The sequence below is a fragment of the Phascolarctos cinereus genome, unplaced genomic scaffold (assembly GCF_003287225.1).
Source record: "Phascolarctos cinereus isolate Bilbo 61053 unplaced genomic scaffold, phaCin_HiC Scaffold_9;HRSCAF=440, whole genome shotgun sequence".
NCBI lineage: Eukaryota > Metazoa > Chordata > Mammalia > Diprotodontia > Phascolarctidae > Phascolarctos > Phascolarctos cinereus.
The window spans coordinates 185,954,186-185,980,297 of NW_027556402.1; positions in this window are offsets into that span (position 1 = coordinate 185,954,186).

The window sequence follows — 26,112 nt, forward strand, 5'->3', positions numbered from 1 at the left end:
ATAAAGTTTGCAAAATAATGTACATGATCAGAATAGCTTAGAGACTACTAATCTAGTCCAACGGCTTTGTTTTGGGGTTTGTTTGTTTTTAACAGATAAGGAAACTGAAAGCCAGGCAGATTCAGACTAGTCTCTAACAGGTTGGCTTTTAACCTTTTCCTAACTCCAGAGCTAGTGTCATTTCCTTTCTATCAATCCAACCTCCAAAATTTGTTTCATATTCATTATATAACTAATTGGATAATAATTACAAGAGAATGAAAAATCCAAGAGGACTTAATTATCCACCTTTCCACGTTCCAGGTCAGGCCATGAGTTAATTAGGGAGAGAGGACAGCTGTTTGCATGTAGGATACAAAGGCAGAGTGCTGCCTCCAGGCCACATAAGCCCTTCTACATCCTTGGGTTGGCCTTTCCACTGAGTCCAAGTTTTATAAAACAAATTCTTTTATTAAGAGGATTTGTCCTGTGAAGTTTGGATTCAGTCAAAGAGCCACATTAGATGACCTAGAGGGCCACATGTGTCCTGGAGGCTTCAAGTTCCCCACCCCTGCCCCAGGTCATCCTTTCATTAAACTCAACTTGACATTGTCAGAATGTCTGGAATGTGCACTGAGAAGGGCCAGGGGATTCAGGGTGGGACAAACAATGGGATTATATTCGATACTCTATTGTCTTATTCCCTTTGCCGTTAGGAAAGGGGAGCTATAGGATAGCAAAAAAAAAAAAACTGCTTTGGCAGGGTCACAAAGAAGACTTAGCAACAGTAACCAATTCCCAAGTAAGACCTGGCTATCTTACAAGCAAATCCCAAAATGGCTTTATATTTTAAGAAGAATCCATTCTATTGTAGGATATATTGTGTGCATCACTTTTTTTTTTATAAATGAGTATTGTTAGTTCTCAAAAGAATGAGGAAAACAAACAAAAAAACAAAAACTTAGAGAGTTGGGCAGTCAGGACATGTCTTTAGCAGGGGCAAACCTGAAAGGGACTTCTATTGAAGAGTAAGTCACATTTTTATGGCATGCAACAGTTTAAAAAGCATATTCTTGGAGCAACCATATACAATTTGTTCAAGTACCATGTTCCCCGTTTTACAGATGAGGAAATTCAGATTCAGAAAGATTAAACATAAATTGCCCAAGGTCACACAACTGCTAAGGGCCTGAGTTTGTCCTCAAATACAGATAATTTTTTTGCCTTTAAAATCAAATGATTTTTCTTATACAGTACTCTGGCTTTCAATTCACCACAATGATGACATTTCAGGTCTTACAAAAGTCTTCTACTCCTGCTTCTTTTGTTTTATTTCCTATATTCAGCATATGTTGACTCTTCATAGTAATCTGAAACTAAAAAGGGGGCAGCAGGCAAAGGCTAGACTATAAATTACCATGGACTCCTACGTCTCTCTTATGTCCTCAGGAATTCCTTGAATTTGATGCTGGGAAAATTCAAATCTCTGTATGAACTTGTTTCTTTTTTTCATTTAATAACACAATGAACACTATATAACTCAATGTGCTTCTGTTTTTGGCTTAGCTTCCAGAAACCCACTCAGAGCTAAAAAATCAGTGCTTGACTATAGTAACTAGGTCATGCTAGGTATCTGACACCATCTAATTTTCAATTTAGCAGCTTTCAATTTTTTTTTATATTTTTACTGTTAAATCCATTCTCTTAGGACCCACATTGGATAAAATACAATGAAAGTAAAGATCCTCTGCATTCCAAACCTGATTCCCAATGTACTATTGATCACAATTACTTATATCCAGGTTTTTGTCATTATTTGTGACAGAATTTTTTGCAGCTCTTTATACTAGTGTACCCTTCAGTGGCCCTCTGGTACACTCCATAACTTTGTTACTGCCACCATTTTACCAGCCTTCTATGAAGAAGGTAACTAAAGGGAGGGGGGTTGAACAGATGGAACATTACATTTATGACAGGATAGGATCCATATACCCATGGGTACTATGTCAGAATGCCTACCCACATTAAAAGAAAAGTATATTCTTGGTTATTATAATTAATTTTAAAATGTTTCATATTTTGTGATATTTTTACTTGTTTAAACTTTCAAAATCATTTGGGAAAAGGATGGGATATAAATTTTAAATGTAGTGGTAAAACAAGGAACATTTATACCTCATTCCAATCAACTACCCTTTATTTATCACCTACTATGTGAAATGACCCTAGGGATATAGAGATGGAAAATGATACATTCCTCAAAGAACTTGCAATTTCATTGAAAATATATCATTTCTCTCAAAGGCCCTTCCCTACATACAGAACTGAATAACTGACTATCCCTTTAAAATCTGTGCCTATACACAGCAAGTACTAAAATGTAGAATAAGAGGAGTTGGAAAGTGATCGCATCAAGGAATATTTGGGATAAATGTCTTGCCATCACTTTTTACATTACAATTTAACCAGAATTGATAAAATTGACATTACAATTTGACCAGAATTGGTAAAATTTCTACTATATGTAAGGCATTATCCTAAGCTATGGGATGCCAAAATGAAGAGCAAAACATGGACTCTGCCAGATGAGCATAAATTTGAATACGAAAATGAAATAAGGGAGGATGGAAAAAGTGACTAAGAATGTTCAAGGGAGGAGAAATAATTGGGAGATAGTAGTGTGAGGGGGGTGTGGGGAAAGTGAATGGAAGAAAGTCTGTAGCTGAAAGTTTATTTTTTTTAATTAATTTATTTTTAGATTTCAACATTCACTTCCATGAGCTTTTGGGTTTTAAATTTTCTCCCTCTTCTTTCCCCACCTCTCTCCCCAAGATGGCATGCAGTCTGATATAGGCTCTACATATACATTCCTATTAAATATCTTTTCACATTAGTCATTTTGTAAGGAAAAATTAGAACCAATAGGAAGAACCAGGCAAAAGAAGAAAATAAAACAAAACAAAAGAAAAAAAAAGAGCAAATAGTATGCTCTGATCTGCATTCAGACTCTATAATTCTTTCTCTGGATGTGGATAGCATTTTCCGTCATTACTGTTTTGGAGATGTCTTAGATCCTTGCATTGCTGAGAAGACCTAAGCCTTTCAAAGTTTGTCACCGCACAGTGTGGCTGTTATTGTGTGCAGTGTTCTCCTGTTTCTATTCACTTCCCTCAGTGTGACTGAAAATTTCTTAAAGGAGATGACATTTGAGCTTGGCTTCAAAGGACAGAAAGGATTTCAATGGGAAGGACTGTCTCCCTGTTTCATGAATCTCCCTACTCCAGTACATTTTCCAATCCTATAACAAAATAATTTTCCTCTAATAAAATACTAATATAACAAAGCTAATATATAAACCTGTCATACCCTCATTCAAAAACTGTAGTGGCTCTCTTTTTACCTTTAAGACAAAACTATGAAATCACATGTTTAGCTTTTAAAGCCCTTCATAACCTGGCCCCTTTCCATGCTTCCCATCTTCTTACACTTTGCTCTTCTTAACATGCTCTGTAATCCAATGAAACTTCTCTCCTTGCTTCTCCTCCAGTAAAACAATCCATCTCCCAACTCCACATTTTCACTTGCTGTTCTCCACATTTTAAACCGTCTCCTCATATTTGCCTCCTGGCTTCCTTCAATTCTCAATCAAACTCTTGTCTATTTCCATACCCTGAACTTTGACCTTTGTTCTACCCACTGGATATTTCACTGCACAGAGTAACTTTATTAGGAAATTACTCAAATCACGTATTGTCTATTAAGATATAGCTAAATTTAATTTAACACTTGTGATTCTTTTCTTGATAACATCTTTCTGAAATCCATGTGTGGGGCTTCAGAAAGGTAGGAATTTTGGCCCATTTCATTTCTTTTGCCAAATCACATTTTCTAACTTTTTAAAAAAATATCCTGTCCCAAACCCAGTTTCATGTTGAAGTCAGTAAATCTATAAATGTAGGTTGACTTAACTTGAAGTATCTTGTTTAGTTCTTCCAAGTATTTCTCTTCTCATTCTTGGAAAGAGCCATTTGTGCAAACATTACAAATATCTTCATGTGCTACCCTTGTTTACAACTCATTATGAGCACTATAATACTAAATGATCAAGGGTCTTATAAAGTAATATATCTTGTTGACATTGAACATGGAATGAAACTTACTAACCTAGTCAACTCCTTTATTACATGCTCTGAGGAGAATCTGTGAACTATATTGTCATTTAGTTTCTAATTCTTTATAAGTACTGGTTTCATTTATTGCACACATTTCAATAGGGATATAGTTCATTTCCTCCAATTGTTTATCCACTGGTTTATTAGTTAGAATAACTAACTAATTTAGAAAGGAGTTTGATGTCATTTCGTCTAACACCCTTAATTTCAGATAAAGAAATAACAAAATGAAGTGACTTGCCCAAGGTCACAAAGGTGGCAGAGCTGGGTTTTAAACTTGAGTATTCTGACTCCAAATCAAATATTCTTTCCACAACAAATACTTATAAAAGCAACAATTACATTAATGTTTTATGGTCCAATCCACCGTGCTATTATAGGCATTCTCTTAAGACTCAGCCCAGTAACTCTGCCACTGTTACAGGGGAAGCACAATGGAGACACTATGAACTGAAGAGGAAAAGAAAGTTCATTTGAGTAGACACATATACACAATAAGTTCTCTCACAGGACATGTGTTAAGAAAGGCATAGTTTATAAGAACATGGAAGTGATAGTCTTATCATACTCGTTCCTTCTAAATTTCACCTGGAGTACTATTTCCAAATCATGGTGCCACATTTTAGAAATGATATTGCTAAGATGGGAGAGCATATAAGGATCAATTTTTATAATGGAGGATGTTTAGTCCTGAGAAGAAAATACTAAGAGTAGACCTGATTGCTATCATCAAGCACTGTTGTTGTTAAGTTGTTTTCCCATCATGTCTGAACCTTCATGACACCATTTAGGATTTCTTGGCAAAGATACTGGAGTGGTTTGCCATTTCCTGCTACAGTGGATCTATTTTGTCAAGCAATCAGAGGTTAAGTGACTTGTCCAGTATCACAAAGCTATGAAGTACCTGCTGCTAGAATGGAACTCAGATCTTCCTGATTCCAGGCCCAGTGCTATATCCACTGAACCACCAGCTGCCTCACCAAGCCTTATTTGGGTTATTATTTGGAAGAGGGACTACAATAACTTTACCTTGCCTTAGAGGGTAGAACTAAGATAAATAGGTAGAAGAGGCAAAGAAATAAATATAGGCCTTAAATTACTACCAGAAGTAGAAGTCCTCCCCAGAGATCTTCAAGAAAAAGCTGGACGACCATTGGACAAGTATATTTTATAGGGCAAAACTTGAGGGATGTGTGTTGGAATGGATGACCACTGAGCTTCATCCAAATTCTGAAATTCTGAGATTCTCTAATTCAATGACAGGGAGAAACCTTCAGGGGTTCTATCATGGTGAAAGAAGTGAATCAAGGAGACCTGAGTTCAAGTACAACCTCAGATACTTCCTGGCTGTGTGGCGGCTTGTGATGGGACTGAACTTATTTCAGTGCATTACAAACACCGACTTGCTTTGGGGAGACAAAATAAAAGATGTCATCAAGTAAATATACAATAGAAAAAGATGGACCTGAAACTTGGCAAGGATGGGGAACAACTCTAATGTTCTGTTGTTATCCTCTGGATTCCAAGATGAGGAGAAAGAACTCCCAACTGTTCTAAGACATATAGGAAGAATCGGATAAAAGTCACTCAAGGATGGGCAGGCACATCTGGAATTTAATCACCATCAAGGTAGGAAATGTCCACATTAAAGAGATTATAGATCAAATGGCATAGTGGTGGACCTAAATGTCTTCATCTGTACAATGGAGACAATATTTAACATGCACTGCCAATTTTACAGAGTCGTTCTGAGGAAAGAAATTTGTAAATCTTCAAGAGCCATATAGAAAGGGAAAACCAATTTCACTGTTCAGAATGAAATAAATGTGTTTGCCTTCAAAGATTCTATGGTGTCATTGGATTAAAAAAAAGACTTTTAAATGGTAAATATAATATAGTTTAGTTAGAGTATAATATGTATACAAATTAGAGTATGTAGTGCTATGAAATTGTACAAGACAGGAATTACTTCCAGCTTGGGGAAGCTATCAAAGACCTGACTTTGTTCAGTATAAAGATAAGTGAATTTTACTGTCATCTAATTCTATGAAAAGTGTAAGTCAGAAAATAGCATAAATGGTAATTCTATTAACCAGAATGCTCCATTAACTAGAATCTTCTCTTCCCCAACCCTCTTAGATAAGTGAGCTTACAGGAATTTAAAGGAATAAAACAGGATACATCATGCCATATTTTAAAGATAAGGAAAAAAAAAGGAAAGCTTTCTTAACACTTGTAGTAGATTCTATTTCCAAATGTTCAACTTTAATCTAATGATAAGCCGTTTCTGATTAGAGCCTTTTAATTTTTAAAAAGCATAATTATACCATTAAAGTGCCTGAGGTTCAGTGGTCAGAAATCTTAGTTTTTCAACGCTATCCACATACACACATCACAACAAAAGGGCAAAATATTCATACTTTTAGACTTAACACAGCCTTTGGTGTTTCAGTACAATAGAGATTTAATAAATCTGGAAGCCAAGAAAAGGGACACACAGAAGCTGTTGATGTTAATGAGCTTTCTTCATCCTCCTTTACCAAAATATCCAAAGGGAGGGAAGGAAAATTCATCATGTGTAAAGTGTCTTACTTGTTTTCAATTAATCAGTGACTCATCTATGGATTCCTGGCCTATAAGCTGTCAGGTACTTCTTTAAAAAAAATAAATAACAATAGTATTTTGGTTTTAGTTGTTACTGATATTTTCTTCTTCATTAACCATTCATGAGGATTTCTCTAAAGGTACATTGAATTATTCATAGAGAAATGAATGTTTAAGGACTATGTAACTGTGTGTGAACATTTAGTGGGGCCTTATCATGAATTATGTCCTGACAGTTCAGAAATTAAAAGTTCGTGAAATTCTTAAATTGTTAGTCTGATTAAAACAAAGAAACAAAAACTTGTAGCAAAAAGGAGTTGAGAAATGATTTCTGTGTCTCCATGTTAGCGGTGGTAGGGGGGGTGAGGGGAGAGAAAAAAAAAGCTATCGTTCTGTTCAAAGGCATACATTAAATATGCATGAACAGTTTTATGAATTTTAATGACAGTTTAATGACATTGGTCAGCTAATAACATAGGAGAACCTTCCATAAACAATTCACCTGCATATCCAGACAACATTTGTGCCAACCTTTATGAATTTACTGGAAAGATAGTTGGATTCAACATCTATTTAAAAACCATTTATTTTTGTGTTTATTACATGCTAAGACCTTGGATGATACAAAGATGGAGGATACAGGGTCCATGCCCTTTTGAACATTTTCATTTAGTAGGGAGCAGTAATATATAATTATATATACATTAAGGATCTGCATCAGTCAAAGTATGTATATACTTCACTCATTTAGATCACAGTCTATTCCCATTTTTGAGAGTTAGTATGGCAAAAAAAAAATTGCCACCTTAGAAGTGAAATGATTATGAGCTTCTCAGAACTCAGCCTAGAAAGGTCTTTTCCTAGAGTGGTCTTCAAAGAGACATACAATCTATCCATAGCCCATACATGAATCATTTTCAGAATGGTAAGATGTGTTAGGACTTATGCCCCAGATATTAGTCTTCTGGAAACTAAGATCACCTCTCCACCATGGTGAGATATCAAATTAGAATGCTAGTTACTAATATATATTCATTAATCTAATATTCATTTGAATATAATACTCATAGATTCAGAAATTCCTTTTGAAATGACAGTTATAATCCATTCATGCCTGCACATCCAATGTGACTTATCCATGCCTTTCTATAAGTTTGTCATAGGTTGCCTATTCAAACTGTTGGGTAGAAGTTGAACATTCTATCTTCTTGACATCTTTTGCCCTCTTCACATGACCAATCCCTCTTTTCTTCCTGTCAAATAATTAATTAATGGCATTTTTTATCCCTTTTTTAAAAAAAATGTTTCAGTAATCATATGTTATAGCCCACTCATACCTATAGACTTTCCATGTTCCTCTGAACTGTCCTCTGTGATGTTTACTTTTAATTCTTCAGCCACATTTTTTTATTCTATACCTATATTTAAAATGTAGGAAAAAAACAATATAATAAGAGTATTCTGCCATGCAAGGAGAGTGTTCTACTAGTGTGGAGTACAATAGATGATTTTAATGGTGTGAAAAGCAGAGGAGTCCAGAGCGCTATGGAATAAAATAAAGAAATTCAAAGCTGGGCTGAGCCTGGAAGCCAGGGACAGAGAATGTAATCATAGCAACATATATTTAGAACTAGAATGGACTTTAGATATCACCAAATACAACCTTCTCATTTTACAGATGAGAAGACAGAAGTACAGAGAATTTAAGTGACTTATACAAGGTCACACAGTGAGGAAGTATCTGAGACAGGATTGTAACCAGGTCAGGACTTTCCAACTCTAAGTCCAATACTCTATTCACTCTACCATGTTGTGTATAAGGATGTTCCTATGATGGAAAGGGCACAGTCTATGCTGTGCTCATGACTAACCCTTTGGACTTTGGAGTCAGATGCTTCTATTGTCCCTATATTGCCATCATGGAACGCACCATTTTCAGAGTAGGCTTAATGTGGGGGGATATCTTCTGGGAGGAGAAAAACAGAAGTATACATGGTGTGACAACTTTGGAATTGGAAAAAAAGATACACCAAGTGAAAGACAATAATGAAGAGATGATCATTGGTAATTTAGAAGGCTTCATGTTGGAAGGCTCATTACTGTTGGTGCCCCTTTATCCTTCATGCCTTAACCACAATGTGTTTATCTATGTCTGAAGTTTTCCAAGCACATTCTATACACTATCAGTTTTGAGTTTCATGACAACTCTGTGAGGTAGAGGATGCCATTATTACTGTCCTCCTTTTAAATATAGACAAAATGAGGTTAAATGACATGGTCATTATCATCCAGATAATGTTAGTTAAAGGATTTCAGCCCAGGCTTTTCTGACTCCATGTCCAGAGCATCATACACAGCCACACAATGCATTAGATCACTTCATGTGATTCTTGTCGAGGACTTCACATAAATCCCCCCTCAAGGGGCTATTCAACACTAAAATTTCTTCTCATTCTTTTCATATCCTAGGAGCTTGCATGCAGTGCTTAGCCTGTCCATCTGTTGTCTTTCATTCTTGCTACAGAACTGGACCATTGCCTTTTCCAGTCTACTCATCCTTCATGTCTTCCATTGCACTTCATAAACATAAGCTGTTGTTGGTAATGCATGAATGCCAGCTTACACCCACCATCTATCTTTCCTTTGCCTTTTAGGTTATTCATAGTTTTATTTTTTTTTTCTGAAATCATGGTATTCTAGAATTCACAGTGATCATTTTGGTCAGAAAAATACCCTATAACAATGAAAATTTAACTGCAGGTATCTTTGATACATGATCTCTATTCAAAGGCAAAAGAATTGATATACTATTAGAAGAAATGAGACATCAGCATATTGACAGAATTTTAGAGAATGAAGGAGAGGGAAATTCTGCTATAACTGCATGCTTGCTAAAATTCAACTCTTCCCTTTGTGGGCCAAGGCAGTTATTTAACAAGTTCAATTAAACCTTTGGTGAAGTTTAATTGAGAGCATTCATAGCAGGTCTTTTCCTAAAGGAACAGTATCCAATAGCAGACACAACTAGGTCTCTCTCTTTGACTTTCTGCAACAACAGAGGCAGTCCAGTGATGGGCACTCAGTAGAAGAGGAGGCATATTACCAGCAGCAGGCATCTTGGTTTTTGAATCCAATTATTTTGTAATTACATATTTGGGGAGAAAACATATATTCTGAGGAACAATGATCATGTTAGAAAACTAATTACAGAGCCTCACCCTTTCAGAATAATTCAAGTTGTGCATTGTATGTGTAAAACTGTTTTTAAAAGGAGTGCCACTGGGTATATAGCACATTCTTTTGTTGTTGTTGTTGTTTTAATAAATATAAAATACAAAATTCATGCTAAGGCTGGTAAGATCTTTGGACATAGGATGTTAGAGCTAGAAAAGGTCTTATATGGAATATCAGAACTGAAAGGAACATTATAGATGATCTAGATTCTAGGCAAAACCCCTCATTTTACAAATGTGGAACTGAGGCCCAAAGAAGGGTAACAACTTACAAAAAATCGGACAGTCAGTGGCACAGCTGAGAATTGGACACAAAATCAGAGATACAAATGACCTTAAAAATCATCTCATCCAAGTGACCCTTTCTGGTCACCTCTCATTATGTAGGCAAAGCCCTGGAAAGGTATAGTCTTAGGGAGGAAAAATGGTGCAGGAGAACACTAGACTTGAATTCAGAAGACAGGTTCAGGTTCTGCTTCTGTCATTTACTATGTGACCATAAGCAAGTCACTTCATTATTTTAGGCCTCAGTTTAATTCTGTGCAAAAATAAGAACGTTGGTAAAGACAGTTGCTAAGGTCTCTTCTATTTCTATTGTGATTATGGTGGCAGGGCCTAGAAGAGAATTCCCAATTCCTCCAATGATCTTTCCATTATTCTGTGTTGCTCTAGAAAATCTATTTCTCATAAATGTAGTATCTGTATTCACCAGTTATCTGATATTAACATAAAATACTGAAGAACTAGACGGGGGAAGGAGCATTGATGAAATCTTCTGAGGAATCTGACACAATATATTCAGAAAAACTTGGTCTATCCTTTGCATAGTCGAAACTTTTTGAAAAGTCCTACTTTTGCTCTCTAGGACCAAGCAGAACAGGCTTTCTCCTTTATCCATAGAATATCCTTTCAGCACCTCAAGGTAGCTGATGCATTCCCCTCCCTCAAGCTTACTCTTATCCTTGTTAAAAATACTCAATTATTTTTAGTTGACCTTTATCTAACATGCTCTTGAGGTCCTCTGCATGCTGGCTGCCCTCTGTGAGCTCTCCACCTTGTCAACATCCTACTGGGAATGTGGCTCCCAGAACTGAGCATGATATTCCTGTTGTGGTTTACCCTGAGCAGGAGGGCACAACTCCCCATTTCTTACAGAAAGATGGAGTACGTCCTCACCAACCATGCAGTCTTCAAGTACATCTAACTCTTTGTCAGGATTTTCAATCAGTAAACTTCATGCTTAAGCCAGTTCATTCCTTGGGGAAGTTGCTTCTCATCAATCCGCTGGTATGAAAAACATGACTCAGAGTCCCTCCTACAATCCATCCTAAAAATTCAGCTTGTCAAAGCTTTCAATGCCTTTCCTTAATGAGACATATTTCCATAAACTAGGCCACCTGCCTCGATGACAGAGTGATTTTGTCTTCCATGATAAGCACAGTTGGAAAAGAAGTATTTTGTCTGACATGGCTAACAATAAGCATTAATAAATATGGATGCAAAGTAATAATATATTTTTTTCACTTTCACATTTTAGAGAAAGATACTTTATTTAAAGTAGTCTGTGGAGAATCCTAAATGTGTGCATACATGTGTATATGCATATATACATATGTACACAGAGAGACACAGGCACACATATATCTGTATAGGTACATATGTACATGCACACATATATGCATATACACACATATATATACACATATATGTTTATACACATACATGTGTACATATATGTGTACATATGTACATGCACACATATATGCATATAACATATTATACACATATATGTTTATACACATACATATGTACACATATATAGTATATTTAGTATATATATATAAATAATATGTATATATGATTTTATACTATAACAATAATAAAAGTATGTAATATATAATATATTACAGTTATATATATATATCTAGATATATATATTTATATATACATTTCTAGATAAGAGAATGTTAGTAAAGAAGACCTTCAGAAATAAAGAATCCTAAAATATGGAAGATAACCTGGTACAATGTTTCTCAAGTACACTCCACATCTTTGCTCTGTTGTTTAAGACTGGTGGTTGCCTAGATATGGAATATGCTCCTGTTTCATCCTACCTCTTAGAATCCCTAATTTCTTCAGGACTCAGCTCAAGTGCCATCATTGATGCAAAACATTTCCTGGTCATTGAAATGTGTCTTCCCACAACAAAAGAAAAACAACTTGCATTTATTTTGTGTATATTTTATATACATTTACATATTATCTTCCTTGATAGAATGTAAAACTCCTTGAAAGAAAACATTTTTCCTTCTCCTCCTCCTGTTTCTTTTTCTTCTTCTTCTTCCTCCCTCCACCTCCTTCTAATCTATAGAGCCCAGTTCAATGCTTGATACAATGGCAAGATGTTTGCTGATTGTTTGTGAGTATTATTTAGTTTATACGTCTGACTGTGTTATTAACTAGTTGTGTGACTTTGAAAAAGTCATTCCCTTCTCTGGGCTTCATTTTTTAAAAATATGTACAATGATGAGGTTTGATTAGATTTCTAGGGCTCCTTCCAGATTTACCATTCTTTGATGTTATTAGTTCATTAAGGTCAGGGAATCAAGTCACATTTTTGATATGCTTCAGTGCAGCTGGAAATATGCTGGTCACAGATAAGACAATAAAAACTATAAAACAATGAATTGGGAAGGTGGAGGGGGAAAATATGTATTCATAACCACTGGCTCAGGATAGTTTGTGTAAACTCTGACTTCTCTGCTTTCCTGTTGTGATATTAACCAATAATGATTGGATCGGGATTAATGAGGAGGTTTTGATTACAATAGTGAACAATATTGGACAGAACCAATGACGATTTTTTTTTTCTGCCTCTCAGTATTTTGGCTTCTATTTAATTTACTGGGGGTATTTCCTGTTTGTGATAAAAGTTGTCTCTGTTTTCAACAACAACCTCCACAAAAATAAACCCATTCCTTTATGATGCCAAATTAGGTCCAAAGTTAAGAATGGATAATCAAAGTGTCCATCTCTCTTCTTGATATCCTCCTTTCTTCTAGAGCTATTGTTATTCTGGCTTCCAGTTACGCAGGCTCCAAACACTGATACTATCTCTGGCTCCTCCTGTTCTATTTATCTACCATATGCTATCATTCACAGTTCTGAGTATTCTTACCCTAGTATCATAGGATGTTAGGGTTGGAAGGTGCCTGGGAGGCTATCTAGACAAACATCCTTATTTTACAGCTTTGGAAAAGTGTGGCCCAGAGGGGGATACTGACTTGCCAAATGATAGTAATTAGCAGAGACTTCCAACCCAGGCCTTCTAATTCAAAACACTCTTGCTATTATTGAATCATGCTGGATACTCTTTAGCTAGTCACTATCCCCTTCTTAAAATGTGGTATGTCTAGAGAGAACAAAAGCTAACGAAATAAATTTGAAAGTAGTCCAGTAGACTCCTGTTGGAAAATTGAGCAAAACTGTCACCCTTATAAAGATGAAAGGACAGTATTGTGGATGTGACTGCCATTATTTCGATATGGAACTTCCGTGATTTCACAAGTAGATACTGCTGCTGTGGACTGAAGGAGGAAACAAAGAAGATAAAAGTAGCCTGAGGAGAGCAACTGTGGAGTTCTTTGCTTCCTTTCTGAATTTCAGGGAATAACAAGGTAGTTGAGTCTCAAAACATTTTTTTTCTTTTTTTATTCTTTAGAGACAAATGGTGATATCACATAGTATTTTTGTGTACCTACTCATAACTGGACAGAACACAATGATTATCCTTACTGTGATAAGTGAACATCTATCAGATATAAATACTTGAGCTCGTATTAAGGTCTTTCAAGATTGTTTTGGACCTGATCTTCCTTTTCAAGCTTGTCTCTCACTATGCTCTTTTATGAACCTTTCCACTCAGTCATGTAAGTCTACTTGATGAGCATAATATATAGAAATAGTATTAGATGACAGTTGTGAAGTGCTTATAGGCATTATTTCAGTTTGCAAAGACCACAATCCTGTGAGTTAGATGTTATTGTCTTTTTATGGATGAAGAAACTGAGGCACAAATAAATCAAATGCCTTGCCCAGGTTCAGATAAGTAGTTAAGTATCTAAGGCAGAATGACAACTGTTTTTTTTTTCCTTCCTAATCTTAAGTCATATACTCTTTTCCACCACATCCCATCAATCCTCTGCATAGTTGGTTACAAAGATCATCCTCACTGGGAGTTAGAAGATTTAAGTTCAAGTTCAATTTTCGATGTTTTTTAATTAGGTGGTCTTATTCAAGTCAGGAGATGCCTTAAAGATTCAATTTACTCACCTGAGAAATGGGAATAATGATGCTTTTGTTATATACTTTAGCAATGTGTTGTGAAGAACAGATGAGATAATGTGTGTAAAGTAGCCAATAAATATAAAGTATTATTATACATTGTATCTTTAACATACATATATTTTCCTATCATCATCCCTTTGCTTACATTGACATCTCCTTTTCATGGAATACCTCCCTTATCGCTACCATTTACCCATTTTCAAGAAAGAGATCAATTCTTACTTTTTTAAAAAAATTAACTAATTTATTTTTAGTTTTCAACATTCACTTCCATAAGCTTTTGAGTTTTAAATTTTCTCCCCTCCCTCTCCTCCCCTCTCCCCAAGACAGCTTACAATCTGGTATAGGCTCTACATATACATTCTTATTAAACATATTTTCACATTAGTCATATTGTAAAGAAGAATTAGAACTAATGAGAGGAACAAAAACAAACAAAGAGAGAGAGAGAGAGAGAGAGGAGAGAGAGAGAGAGAGACAGAAGAGAGAGAGAGAAACAAATAGTATGCTTGATCTGCATTCAAACTCCATAGTTCTTTCTCTGGATATGTATAGCATTTTCCATAATGATTCTTTTGGAGTTGTCTTAGATCCTTGTATTGCTGAGAAGAGCTAAGTCTATCGAAGTCAGTCATTGCACAATATGGCTATTGCTGTGTACAATGTTCTCCTGGTTCTGCTCACTTCACTCAGCATCAGTTCATATAATTCCTTCCAGGTTTTTCAGAAATCCGCCTGCTCATCATTTCTTATAGCACAATAGTATTCCATCACATTCATATACCACAACTTGGCCAGCCATTCCCCACTTGATGGGCATCCCCTCAATTTCCAATTCTTTATCACCACAAAGAGAGCTGCTATAAATATTTTTGTACATGTGGGTCTTTTTCCCACTCTTTTTTTTATTTGTTTTTTTTTTGCCTGCTGTTTAAAAAATACATATAGTATTGGGATGAAATGTTTTGTTTTTAATTTATTTTGATTTATCAACCATCACTTCCATAAGCTTTTGAGTTTTAAATTTTTCTCCCCCTCCCTCCCCACCTCTCTCTCCAAGACAGCATGTATCTGATAAAGGCTATACATACATATTCTTATTAAACATATTTTCACATTAGTGATGCTGTAAGCAAGAATTAGAACCAATAGGAGGAACCACCAGAAAGAGGAAACAAAACACAACAGAAGAAAAAAAATACCAAATAGTATGCTTCATCTGTATTCAAACTCCATAGTTCTTTTTTTGGATGTAGATAGCATTTTCCATCATGAGGCCTTTGGAGATGTCTTAGATCCTTGTATTGCTGAGAAGGGTTAAGTCTATCAATATTAGTCATTGCACAAAGTGGCTGTTACTGTGCATAACATTCTTCTGGTTCTGCTCACTTCACTCAGCATCAGACCATACAAGTCTTTCCAGGTTTTTCTGAAGTCTACCTGTTCATCATTTCTTATAATGCAATAGCATTCTATTACATTCTTATACCATAACTTGTTCAGCCATTCCCCAACTGATGGGCATCCTCTCAATTTCCAATTCTTTGTCACCACAAAAAGAGCTGCTATAAATATTTTTATACACGTAGATCCTTTTCCCATTTGTATGATCTCTTTGGGATATCTTTTTTCCCATTCTTATGATCTCTTTGGCATACAGTCCTAGAAGTGTTATTGCTGGGTCAAAGGGTATGGACATTTTTATGGCCCTTTGGGCATAGTTCCAAATTGCTCTCCAGAATGATTGGATCAGTTCAGAACTCCACCAACAATGCCTTAGTGTTCTAATTTTCCCACATCTTCTCCAGCATTTATAATTGTCCTGTTTTGTCATGTTAACTAATCTGATAAGTATGATGTGATACCTAAGAGTTGTTTTAATTTGCATTTCACTAATCAATAGTGATTTAGATCACTTCTTTATATGATTATGGATAGCTTTAATTTCTTCATCTGAAAACTTCCTCTTCATATCCTTTGACCATTTAAAAATTGGGGAATGACTTGTAAATTATTGCTTTTTATAAAGTGTTTTCCACCCATGGTATTTGCTTGGGTCACTTTTCTGTATTTTTCCATCTTCCATTCACTACACCTCCTGATGGTTTTGGAGGTGAGTTCATGGCAAAAAACCCACCACATATGGCATAATGCACCATCCCACCATCCTTGACCTAATCCCATAGAATTTCATAAGCCCCAAAGAGGCCCCATCCCTTCTGTCCTTGATATTCACAAACAAGAGAAATCCTAAGACCAAATAATAGAGTGACTTAATAACAGCCAGTATGTCTGTTTGCTTTGTAACTGCAAACAAAATGATGTAATATTTACAGGACCTATCATTCCAGGCCATAAGCAAAAGTATCAAAACATCAATAGCCACATGAAGAAAGATAGGTGTATTTTACTGGGTAATTGCATTTCAACTTACCTATTTTATTTACAAAGTATAATAAGCCTCACCACCAGCCCCTACACCTCCCAAAATGGATAGAGAGAGCCTTTCATACAGGGATGTGGGGAGAATTAAATGAAGATCAACAGCAGAGTAAAACAGGATCAAGGTAGGGAATTCATTGGCTTCTGGACCATGACTTAAAGTAAAGAAATGATAGACCCTTAGACAGTGATGTGGAGCAAGGCTTGGCACAACATCTGTGACTGAAGCCTTGTAAATCAAATCAAGAGGGATTTAAATTGAAAGGGCAAGAGAGAAGGAGAAAAATTTTCCAAGATAGATTTTAAAAGTATTGTACCACAGAAACAAAGTACAAAGCAGGAGAAGTAATAACAGAAGAAGAGTATCAACATCAAATAGAGCCAGAATCTTAAAAACAACAACAATAACAACAACAACAACAACAACAACAACAACAACTGTGTGCTATGATTTCCATATGCACATGCAAGATTCAAAGAGACAAATTTGAGCCTGACTGTCACTGAGATTTGATGGAATGGAACTAATAGCTTAAATATGCTACTGGAAGAGTATATATTATCAAAAGCAAAAGAATAAATGTGTGGAATGGAATTGTATGCTAACAAGTAATAACTATGTGATGAAATCCAGAAATCCAAGGTGGAACATGTAGATCATTTGGATAAGGATAAATACTGGGAGGGTAGAAGGGGGAAGAAGTGTTTTTACTGTGAAGTATAGTACAGACCACCTCGATAGAAGAAAAAAAAAGTAGATGAGATATTTGAAAAACAAATCATAATTCTGGCAACTGGATATCTGCTAAAGCTTTAAAACTTTAACAGCTGGTTGAGTTTCTGACTTGCCTGAATAATAGTCTTGCTTCATAATGTAGAAGTAACAAAGGGAACTTATATGTCCCACCTAATTCTGACCAATAAGCAGGAACTTTTTGCTGAAATATAAATGACAAAAAAAATTAGTGGCAAGTTTTCATCATACCATTTATGATTGAGAAACTCTAGCATAATTTGACATGCCCTCTTAATTTTTAGATAATAAATTTAAAAGGATTCATAGAAAAGAGATGTAGAATCCAATTGTCTAATAGGCAACAGAGGGAGTCAGGCCAAAATTATTGACGTACTTATTTGAATGAAATTCTGAAGACACAAATAGAACGTATTCCCCAGAGGAACATGGGAAATACCTTAAGGAGATGGATGTGGATGCACAGAAACTCATTGATTAATTGTTAACTCAGATTTAAAAAAAAACATGTGAATTGTGACATAGACATTAAAGTGAATTGTATAATGGACACTAAAACTCAAAGTGACCTGACATTGATTATGAAAAATGAGATTTTATTTTATTTTGGTTTTGGTGGGGAGTAGGTGGGTAGGAAATGACTTATGTTTGTGAGAAATATATAGATTAAAGACAAAATCAAACAACTAATCACAGCTCTTGGGATGATTGTTATGAATAACGCGTGGTAAAAAGGCTGAAATGCTCCACCATCCAAATCTTATTTTTCATTTTGTTATCTTTTCCATGGAGAATAATATGTTGACTCTGATACATCAGAACAACAACAACAACAAAAGGTTAGTAAAGAGTAGAAATCCAAGATAAGTAGCAAGATAAGATAGTAGGAAAAGACTAAAGAATTCAAGTGATTAAATTAAAAACACAGAAAACCAAAACAAAACTCTTTATTCCAAATTGTCCAAAGAAATAGTAGATGTGATGTCTAAGCCACCACTAGAGTTCTCAGAGACTGTAGAGATAATGTAATGACCAAACATGAATCTGAAAGACTGATGAAGAACACCTTTCACCTTGAAGTAGAAATGTGATGTATTGTAGATGCAGAATCATATTTTTCAGACAGAATCAATGTGTGAGTTTATTTTACTTGACTATACATATTTGTTACAAAGGAGGGATTTCCTTGTACTGTTTTTTGAGAGGAGTAGTAGGTAGCCAAATGTTAAAATAAAAGAAGTGAAGAGGAAAGATGAGAAGAGAATGTTAATGAAACATTTTAAATAATACACAAAAGAGGACCAAAGATATTTGAGAAGAGGATGTAAAGGAGGGGAATGTTGGTACTCCACCATCTTATGAATTTTAATCTGTAATTTAAAAATAGTAGAGATTGATGCTTTCATATATACATATGAAACTATTGATGTCTGTCAATTTCATTATGAAAAGAGGCCTTTCAAAAATCTGAATCAATCTACTGCAGAATTGGAGAAGGGCAAAGTTTTGATTTTTAAAAAAAGAGTTTTGAGTCTGTGTAAGTATGATTGATGTGAATTCCCGGAAAAATTCTACAACACATTAGCTTATGAGCTCTTGGTGAAGCAGTGATGACTAAAACAGCAACAAGAAAAGAGCATGTCACATGAAGGTCATTGTCTTTTTTGATTAAATTGTGGAAAAAATGATTTTTGTTGATGTCTCCAGGCACACTAAGGTTTTAGCATAGTATTTGTCAGTGTCTTGAAGGCTGTCTTTTGAAAGAGATGGAACAATAAGGGCTGGTGATGGTCCACTGAGGTCAACTTTGAAATGATTGAATGATCAGATTGAAAAAAAGTAGACATTAATAGGTCTATATTAACTCCAGGGGAGGTCTTTAGTACAGTGTCCAAAGAGTCTTCCCCTAGCCCTTTTCTGTTCAACATTTTTTTTTGTAACTTGAAGTACAAATAACATATTTGTCAAATCTATTAATCACACAAAACTAGAAGCATAGTTAACCTGGTGTTCAAGAGGCAAGATTCAAAAATGTCTTAATAAGCTATAATGATGAGCTAAAGCAAATAAGATAAAATATAAAGTTTAATACATAAGTTAAACATTGAAAAAAAGTGTAGTTTGGGGAAGAAGTGATGTAGAAAACAACTCCATGAAAAAAGATCTGTTCTTTTTTGTTTTGTTTTTTATTTGTTTATTTGTTTTTATGAACTACACACACAAGAATTCATCAATAGTAGAGGGGGAGGCTTAAAAAAAAATTAAGGAAGGTAATTGTTCCAGCTTAATCTGACCTAATCCCATCTGAAAGATTGTGTTCATTTCAGGGCACATAATTCTGCTATCTGTGTCTCTATCCATGTAAATCAAATGACGTTTGTAAACATATGCGTTGTGTGTGTGAGGAGAGAGACAGAGACAAAGACAGAAACAAAGAGAAACAGAGAGAAAGAGACAGAGACAGGCAGAAAGACACAGAGGTAGAGATATAGGCTGGTACACATTATTGTGAGGGAAATGGTGACCAAGGTAGAATCATGCAAATGAATAAGCTATGTATAGCTTAAATATGAGACAACATAGGAAGTACGTATTAAATATCTACAAGCAGTTAAAGGGCTCTCATTTGAAAGAGACATTAGACTTGCTTGGCTTAGCCCAACAAACAGAAATAGGAGAAATAGGTAGAAGTTACAGAGAAAAAAACTTGAGGTTTCATGTAATCAAAAATTTCCTAAAAATAAAAATTATCCAAAAGTGGAATGATGATCTGGAAGTAGATTCAGTGTCTGTAGTGACTAGAATCTCAGAGCATCTGGGATAACAGGCTATAATGTGAGATCAAATCCATTATGTATATCTTCAACAATTTTAATGGTATTAATGATAAATGTGTACTTACCAAGATATGCATGTTGTAGCCATGAAAGTCATGTTTTAGTGGATAAAAACAATTGACTTGGCATCAAAGGACTTGGACTCAAGTCCTGGTGCTGTTATTCTCTGTAATTTTTTGGCACGGTACCATTTCTCTGATCTTTGGTTTCCTTATCTGTAAAATAAGGGAGTTAGACCAGATGTTTTGTAAGCTCCATTCCAACTTGAGATTCTAAGACCTTTCTTTTTGATGGAACATGACATGGTCATTATGTAAACAGAAAGTGCTGTAAATTCATCGGTTATGAATATTGCTTTTGTTTTCATCCTTTCATTCTTATTGACCTTTGGGAACTGAGATACTCTACTCCATTTTGTAGGAGATCCAGTTATTTGGAAATTTTTCTTCTGATAAATTGAAATTTGCCTCTTTAACTTTCATACCTTGCTGTTCTGTATTCTGAATCTAAGAAGAATATACCTAATCCTTTTTGTTTGTTTGTTCGTTTTTCCCACATGACATACTGGAAGTCTTGACACTATGTCCTTCTGGTGTTTCCTTTTCTTAAAGCTAAATATTCCCACTTCCTCAAACTAATACCTCTATGGTAAGGTTTTGTGTTCCCTCATCTTCATTAAATACTGCACTTCTATTATGCAGTTCAATCTTGCACTCTCTTTTTTTTTGTTTTGTTTTTATTTCTACATGGCATAAAGCATGTAATAGAACAAAATCATCAGGAGTTTTTTTGTCTCTCTCTCTCTCTCTCTCTCTCTCTCTCTCTCTCTCTCTCTCTCTCTCTCTCTCTCTCTTTCTCTCTCTCTTTTGCATGAGCTCCTTTCCAGAAAAATCACATTTTTTTGCTACCTGTGTTTGAATCTAAGTAGAGGACTTTGTTTTCATCATTAAGTTTCATCTTAAAAATTTCAGACCAGCAGTTCATACTTCTGAGATATTTTTAATATCTTGATTTTGTATCTAAAAGGCAGCTATCTTATTCAGTTGTGTTTCATCCCCAAATAGGTTAAGCACACCATTTCCCCCCTCATTGATGCCATGGATATAATCTAGATTTTGTTGTTTTTACTCATATTGTTGTTGTTCTGAATAGGTTTTTATAAATACATTCTTCTTAAAAATAATACAATATTTAGACCTTAAATAATTATAAAACATGAATGGTACAAGGGAATATATGGGTTATCTATTTCAGCCTCATTTCATAAGTTAAAATACTGACTTTAAAAAAAAGGAAGTGACCTACACAAGGTGACATAGGAAGTTCCTTTTGTAATCAGAATTAGAACTCAGAATTTTGGATACCTCATGTTGTGCATTTTCTACCTCATCAGGCTGTTGATTTAACACATGTGCATTTGTTTGGGGTTATATTTATAATTTATTTTTCATTAATTAATTGGTTGGTTACCAACATTTTCAATGAGTTGAGATCTGAATAATGCATAGTTAAGTAATTATGTGATTTTTCAGTTGAAGTTTCAAGCAGAGAAATTCCATGCTGAGAAAAGCAAACCTTCTGAATTGCAATCACCTAGCAAATGTGATTGAGAAATGGTCTATAAGATATGGTGTAGTGTGAGGGAAAGAGTGGCAGTTTGAGTCAGAGAAGATGGTTGTATAATGCTGAATAAGTCATTCTCTGGCCTCAGCATCCTTATCTGTAAAACAAGGATAATAATAGTACTTAAATTGTATCTATATCACGGGGTTGTTTTGGGGAAAATACTTTGTCAAAGTTAAAGAGTTATGTAAGTATGAGTCATTATTCATTTGAAAATCGTATACCAGTTTCTTGCTTAAGGGGAAGAAAGGACCAATACTTTGGTATGAAACCCAAAGGAAAACATGTTGAATACATTAATGTCAAAGGGGGACAAGACAAGTTCTTTGATTAAAACTTCTGTGACTTCTGAGCTGCAAACTCATGGGACAAGATCAAATCAATGAAGGAACGGACTAAAATGGTTCAGAAATTCAAATTACATAACTAATAGAGAATCTTGGTCTGTGTTAGGACTTTTTGTTTGTATTTCAAGTAGCTTACTTGTATAAATGGCCTTCTGTTTGATTGACAAATATCCTTAGAAAGAGGATTTATATAAGAATCATAGAATCTTAGAGTTGAAAGAGACCATTGAGGTCATCTCCCTAGATCCTCTGAATCTTCTACAACTCAGGGAAGACAGCTAGTCATTTAGCCTTTGTATGAATATTTACAATAATGGGGATCTCTTTTAGAGGCAGTATAAATCTGGTGTCAGAGAAATCAGGTTTTAATTCTGACTTTGATACTTACACGGTCTGTGACTTTCACCAAGTACCATTCACCTTTGTGGATATCTTAGCTGGTAAATGTTGAGTAAGATGCCCTCTAAACCCAGTTCCAGCTTTAAATCTATAAGCTATTCTTAATATTGACCTTTAAGAGCACCTATTAAATTCTCTCCAATTAGTTTGTGGGTTATCTTTCACTCAGTTAAGAAATGTTAAGTCCCTGATTTTGTTATACATCATGTCGTATTTTTTATTGATTACCTTTTTGTTACAACAAACATGCAAACTGCACACTAGGTGCCATATGAAACACACATACACACACACGCACACATACACACACATGCACACATACACACACACACACACAAAAGAGTTACTGTCATTTCACACTTTGGAGGTTTCCTTTTTGCTAAAAGAAAGGAAGCCTGCTTACTTTAAATTTAATAAAATAATGTCTTGTTATTAGGAAGAGAAGTGTTATGATGTAAAGAGAACTGGATCAAGAGTCAGGAAATGTTTGGTTCAAGTTCTGCCTATGATACATGGGCTACTTAACCATTAGCAAGTCCTTAACCTCCCAATGGGGAAGATAGGTGGAGCTGTGGATAGAGCACTGGGCTTGGAGTCAGAAAGACCTGAGTTGAAATCTACTCTCAAACACTTACTAGCAGTGTGACACTGAACAAATCACTTAACCCTTTTTACCTCAGTTTCCTTATCTGTAAAATAAGATGGAGAAGGGAATGGCAAACCATTCCAGTATCTTTGCCAAGAAAAGCCCAAATGGGATCACAGATAGTTGGATACAAGTGAAATGACTGATCGACAGCATTAACAACAACAACAACAACAACTCACCTCTCAATGGTCCCAAGCAATTCTCTAGGATGATATTTTACAGATCTCTTGCTATTCTGCACTAGATGCAGGCTAAGGTTCTCACTGGGAGGTTCTCATGCTAATGAAATCATATATTCTAATCCCCTCAAAATGGCAGTAGACAACATCACAACTCATGGTTTTTAATCTGCCTTTTTTTTTTGTTTACATAGTTGTAAACAGTGAATATGTTACAGGTTTTTGTCTCTGCTTTCTTTCTCTGCATTACTTCACACATCTTCCTTTATGTCTTTGAGTATTAAATTGGTTATCTATCTCAGTTCTGTATCATCTGTATATTTAATCTGCACATTATATTTGCCTTTATCTAAGTCATTGATAACAATTTTGAACTGTGTAGAGCCTAGTCCATAGTCCTGTGACATGCCACTATAAATATCCCTAAAGTCTGACATCAACATATTTATCAAAAATATTTGTGTAGGGTCATCCAGCTAGCTAAAAATGCACCAAACTGTGTATTATTAGCCAGACCACATTCCTCCATCTTGTACATAAGATGATACTTATATCTTCTACCAATCATCAGAGATGTTCAAATACGATATTGAAATCACAATACCATGTATGTATAGTATTCCTCTTATCTACTTATGTAGAAACACCATTAAAAGAAGAATTGCTAGTTGTTGGACCTAACTTAGTTTCAAGAAATCCATCCTGTCTCCTGGGGACAACTGTCTCCATTTCTAAATGTTTATAAGCTGTCTATTTAATTTTCTCTTCTAGAGTTTTGCCCAAAAGAAACATTAAAATTCATTGGCCTGTTTTCAGAATCTACTTTTAAAAATTGGACTATACCTATCTCTAGTCTTCTTCGATCTTCTTATCCCCTACAGTGCCTCAATGCTTATCAACATCATTTCCCTGAGACGCAATTAATTGTAGCTTGGAAACTTGAAATTATGTAAGTATTATAGCGCTCTTTTACTCTTCCCTTAACTATCTTATACATCAGCTCTTCCTTAACCATGTTTGTCCTACTCTCTGTGGAAGGCAAATTATGTTCTTAATATAGAAGATAGAAATAAAATAATTGAGTAGTTTTATTGTATCTTTTACCAACTAATATTATACTATCCACATCAAGATGTAAGTAATATCTTCCTTGTACTTCTCAGGTATTTTTCTCTCACATAGCTTTAAAAATTACCATTTATATTGTTCTTACATTTTTCTATAAGACCAGTTCATTATGAACTTTACACTGATGCCATTCTTATAGGATCATGCTACTACTTTGCATTTGTCATAAGTTGTGTTCCTGGTTTTCTTTGTCTTGAAAATGTCTTTTTTAAAATATCTGAATTCATAAATGAACTCCCTATGTGTATTTTAAAAAAATGTGTGTACATACATTTCTTCAGATAATAGTTTTGTAGGATTTCAAAATGGAAAAGATTTTAGATGTCATCTATTCTGACGTTTTCACAAATGAGAAAACTGAAACAAAGAGAAATTCAGTGACTTGCCAAAGTCATACATGCATTAAGTAGCAAAAGAGGTTTTGAATCCATATATTCTCATTAAAATACTGTGCTTTTGGGGCAGAGCCAAGATGATGGAGTAAAAGCAGTGACTTGCTTGAGCTCTCCCCCAAATCCTTTCTAATACCTATAAAAATGACTCTAAATAAATTCTAAAGCAGCAGAGTCCACAAAAAGACTGAGCAAAACAAATTTCCAGCCCAAGACAACCTGGATGGTTGATCAGAAAGGTATATTGCATCGAGCAGGGACAGGAACGCAGTTCGGCATGGGCACACAGGCAAAACAGGCCTCTGAGAAGCTGGAGCAGGCTTCAGAGGACAGAATCATGGGCAGTTGGAGTGATTTCCAGAACTCTTAACCCACAAATGCCAAAGAGAACTTAGAAGGTCAGTGGGAAAAGTCTGTGTCTACAGTGAGAGAGACACAGAGAAGTGCGGTGGTCTCAGCTCCAGTCCCCGCGCCTGGCCCCGGAGTGGCAGCTGCTTCCTGAGCTTCTGTCCCACAGACTGAGGGGGAATTGAGTGGCTGATCAGAGGGGGATTGCAGGGATCACTCTACTGGTGCAGGATTCTCTTGCTTTGCCCATGCTTGGATCTGGGTGGCAGTCCTGGAGCAAGGAGGAGCACTGGGTGAAGCTTGTAGCAGCAGTACAGAGCAAATCTTCCTCACATTTCTAAGACAGAAAAGAGTTCTTGTGGTCACTCATAGACCACAGCACAGGCTAGGATAGGAATAAACACCTCGCCCTTGATCATAGCACCATGGAAGAACAGAAAATTTACAGGTCCCAAGAAGTATCTCTGAAAACAGCTGCACAAAACTGAAGCTTGGGATGGGACATTCTTCACACTGGAAACAGACCCCTACCTTAACAAAGAGTTTATAACTCCCATAATTGGCTGGGATCAAAAGCAAGCAGTGAGAAAAGAGTCAGACTATAGAATCTTAGTTTGGTGACAAAGAAGATCAAAATATACAACCTGAGGAAGACAACAAAGTCAAAGCTCTTACATCC